The sequence below is a fragment of the Capricornis sumatraensis genome, chromosome 8 (assembly GCF_032405125.1).
Source record: "Capricornis sumatraensis isolate serow.1 chromosome 8, serow.2, whole genome shotgun sequence".
Lineage (NCBI taxonomy): Eukaryota > Metazoa > Chordata > Mammalia > Artiodactyla > Bovidae > Capricornis > Capricornis sumatraensis.
In genome coordinates this window covers 11,937,260-11,941,637 of record NC_091076.1, presented here as the reverse complement: position 1 = coordinate 11,941,637, position 4,378 = coordinate 11,937,260, and the positions used below count along the sequence as shown (strand labels likewise).

Genomic DNA, 4,378 nt, shown 5'->3' with positions numbered 1-4,378 from the left:
TCTATAGATTGCTTTGGTAGTATACTCATGTTCACTATATTGATTCTTCTGATCCATGAACAAGGTATATTTCTCCATCTATTAGTGTCCTCTTTGATTTCTTTCACCAGTGTTTTATAGCTTTCTATATATAAGCCTTTTGTTTCTTTAGGTAAATATATTCCTATATATTTTATTCTTTTCATTGTAATGGTGAATGGAATTGTTTCCTTAAATTCTTTTCTATTTTCTCATTATTAGTGTATAGGAATGAAAGGGATTTCTGTGTGTTGATTTATATGCTGCAACATTACTAGATGCATTGATTAACTCTACTAATTTTCTGGTGGAATCTTTAGGGTTTTTTATGTAGAGGATCATGTCATCTGCACACAGTGAGAGTGTTACTTCTTTTTTTCGAACCTGGATTCCTATTATTTATTTTTCTGCTCTGATTGCTATGGCCAAAACTTCCAAATCTATGTTGAATAGTAATGATGAGAATCAGGACCCTTGTCTTGTTCCTGACTTTAGGAGAAACGCTTTCAAATTTTCACCATTGAGGAAAATGTTTGCTGTGGGATTGTCATATATAGCTTTTATTATGTTGAGGTATGTTCCTTCTATTCCTGCTTTCTGGAGGGTTTATCATAAATGAATGTTGAATTTTTAAAAAGGCTTTCTCTGCATTTATTGAGATAATCATACAGTTCTTATCTTTCAATTTTTTCATGTGGTGTATTATGTTGACTAATTTGGGGATATTGAAGAATCCTTGCATCCCTCAGAGAAAGTCCACTTGGTCATGATGTGTGACCTTTTTAATATGTTGTTGGATTCTGATTGCTAGAATTTTGTCAAGGATTTTTGCATCTAAGTGAGAGGTTGTTGTTGAATCACAATGCCAGGATTCTTGGCCCCCGGAGGAGAAGAATTCAATCTGGGGCCAGAGACGAGGCTTGATCACTCAGAGCTTTTGTGTAATAAAGTTTTATTAAAGTATAAAGGACATAGAGAAAGCTTTTGACATAGGCATCAGAAGGGGGCAGAAAGAGTACCCCCCTGGTAGGCTTCAGCTGGATGTTATATAGTCACCAGCAGTCTGTTAATGAAGGAAAGGAATGTCTCAAAACTTAGAATGGAACCAGGCCCCTCACCCATAAGATGTATTTTGGGATAATCTTGGCACCAAATGGTTTATCTTGGGCCATAAAATGATTAACTTCAATCTTGAAGAAGGGCAGGTCACCATGCAAATAGTTTCATTTACATAGATTAGAGGAACAATATCGGAGTATAACATACTGGTTTATCAAGTAGGTTCTGAGCCCATAAGGCAGAACGGACTTGAAGACAGAGTTTTGAGTAAATGCATAGTACATTAGCATAGCTTAAGATAAACATTTTCATAAGAAAAAGGCATTGGTTAACTTCAGGTGATACCAGGTATCATTATGGCAACACAGAATTTTAAGAGAAATATCCTTTTAAATTTGTATAGAGAAGGAAAAAAATATATCGCTAGTTTGTTTCCTCCTGCCACTTAAGAGAGATAAAAATATCTGACACTTGCAGGCTACTTCCTCCGTTTGGAGACCCTTGGCCTTCTTGCCTGTTATCCTTTCATTTCCCCCTCTTCTTTTAGGAGAATTATGTTGCCAAGGGAAAAGGGTCGTCGTTTTCGTTCCATAACTGCTTCTGAGCTGAGAAGGGGCGTTGTCCCTAAATTGGTGAGGGAACATATTCTCCTAATCCTCATGTTGAGGATATCTGATCCAGAGGCCCCAAATAGTAGTTGGAGGCAGCTGCAGCAGTAGCAGGAGTTTGAGCAACCATTTGTAACTTGAAAGCTTTCATGCTGCTAGAAACAAATCCAGTTATACAGTTACAGATGCAGGGAGCAAACAGTAGAAACAAAACAGTTAGAATTATTGTAATTAAGATAGTTGTCTACCATGGGGAACTAGTTAATGTCTCCCAAAGTGAGGCAATTGAGGCTTCAGGACTATCCATGGCCCCAACCATCTTGTTTATGTGTTTAGTAAAATGAGTAACATTCGTGCTGGTATCAGGTATCTATGTACAGCATTGGGTATGAATAATAGCACACGTTCCTCCTTGCACAGCTGTCAGAATATCTAAAGCCAATCTGTTTTGTAAAACCACCTTTCTAATTTGTGCTTGTTCAGGATTAAGAGCTGAAATAGCCTTTGGAGAATCTTATAATGCCTATTGAGTAAAATTAGTCAAAGCACCCACTCATAGCGTAACATCTGTAGTTCCCAAAGAGGGAACAAAGACTGCAGCCAAATAATCATACCAGTGAAATACAGACTTTGCCCACTGAGTTTTAAGGTGGGGTAAATGAGCAGGCTTTTCCGGGAGCTCTGAAAATTATAAGCCGTGAGTAAAGGCTAGACCCAGGGTGCATCTCCCTATCCAACAAGGGGGAAGCCATGCCCATATGTAAGAGCCACATATCCACTAAGTCCCACTTGTAACAAGCCAGCGTAACTGATATATCCAGTCCCAATTAGTACCTTGCCACACAAAGGGAGGACCTGAACTGGGGTTGGAAAACAGGGGAATGATTATGTTGCATATTCCCTGAGGCAAAAATCCCAATTGTTTTCAACCATTGTAATTAAGTTGTTAGCTTACTTTTGGGGATGGCTCTGTTCCCAGCACATAGGGGAAGTAGATATTAAACGTCTTTTTTCAGGAGTTAGCCATATAACCTCATCTCCTATTTGATAAACGTCAGGTAAAAAACCACTAGATCTAGACCTATTTGCCTTATGTGTAGCAAAATAGTCATTGAACTAAGACAATGTATAATCAAAATTAAAAGTCACATTATGTCCATAGTAAAAGTGCAAAGTGTTGCACCAGTCTATTTTAGGGTTGGTAGATGTCATCAGATGAAGAAGAGGCATCGCATGTAACTGTTGTTGCAGGTATTCACACACTTGGAGAAAGTCTTTTCCTTGAAGTGGAGATGTCCACCATGGGAAGACTTCCACTGATGAAGAGGGGCGTGCTCCACTGACCCCGCAGTTAGAGCCATTGTGGAATGAAGCGTAGGAGTGAGCCCAAGACAGGAAGGCATTGTCTTGAGGATCAAACGGCAGACTAGGATATTTGGAGTCAGTAGAAGTAAGCTCACATAGGTTATCGGGCCCGTCTGAAAAGTACAAAGTCAGAGCATAGAAAATAAAGACATAAAAAGATGTCACTTAGCTTTGGTCAGGGTGCCACCTCTTAACTCGAGTGTGATAGACCCACGAATCAATTCCTGGCACTTTGACAGCTGTGGGAGAAGAAAGAATAACCTGGGTAAGGGCCTTCCCAGAGGGCCTCGACAACTACAGGAATAGCATTTTGTGCTCGACCCACAGATTTTCCATCAGCCCATACTCTAGGATTTACATTTTGTTCAACTAGAGGGAGAGAAAACATAAAACAGAGGCATGGACCTTGCTCAGTATATCCCTCCCCAAAAGGGGCGAGGGAGATTCTGGCACGATCAGAAACTCTTGTGAAAATAACACATAATCCAAGTTGCAAGAAAAAGAATAACTGAAAGAATACGTTTTGGATCGTCCAGACAGTCCCATTATGGAAGCGGATTGGGAAGAAAGTGGGCCAGGCGCTTCAGTAAGCACAGAGTAAGTTGCCCCAGTATCTAAAAGGAAATTGATGGATTGGCCCCTCCACAATTATTAATACCCGGGATTTCTCAGATGTAATTAGGACAGAAACTTTTATGGGGATCCCCAGGCACCTTCAGTCCTGATTGTCTTGAGAGTCTGACCCCGGAGACCTACACGTCAGAGGGCAGTCTCTCTTGCAGTGTCGCCCCTTGCAGACCGGACATGGAACCGGGGGTGGCTTAGATGCCTGAGGGCAATCCCACTTGAGGTGGCACTCCTTTCCACAGTAATAGCAAGCCCATCCCTTTTCCCCTGGGTCCCTCTGGGCATTTTTCTTCGGCTGTTTAAGAAAGTTTTTCATAGCCATTACGAAGGCTTCCACCTTTTCCTTTGTCTTTCTTTCTTTTTCTCATATTCCCTACCATAATAGACCGTCTGAACCAGTTGTAACAGAGTATCTAAAGACTGATTTGGTCCATACGCCCATTTTTGTAGCTTATGGCGGATATCTGGAGCCAACTGAGTGAGAAATCTATCTTTTAAGATCACTTTTCCCTCTTCACTTTTGGGATCAATCTCAGTGAATCTGCGAAGGGCTTCTCTTAGTCTATCTAAGAATTTAGCAGGAGCTTCCTCCTCCTCCTGTTCTATTTCAGCCAATTTGCTATAGTTTAAAGGCTTAGAATTTTCCTTCCTGAGTCCTTCAAGAATACATCTGACAAAATGACTCTGATCCCATCTTCCTT

The 4,378-nt window shown here is 40.5% G+C and overlaps 1 pseudogene; it reads right to left on the bottom strand.

Annotated features, from left to right (window-relative positions):
• Nucleotides 1–1,734: 1,734 nt before the first annotated feature.
• On the bottom strand, nt 1,735–3,999 carry LOC138083437 (endogenous retrovirus group PABLB member 1 Env polyprotein-like; annotated as a pseudogene).
• Nucleotides 4,000–4,378: the final 379 nt, after the last annotated feature.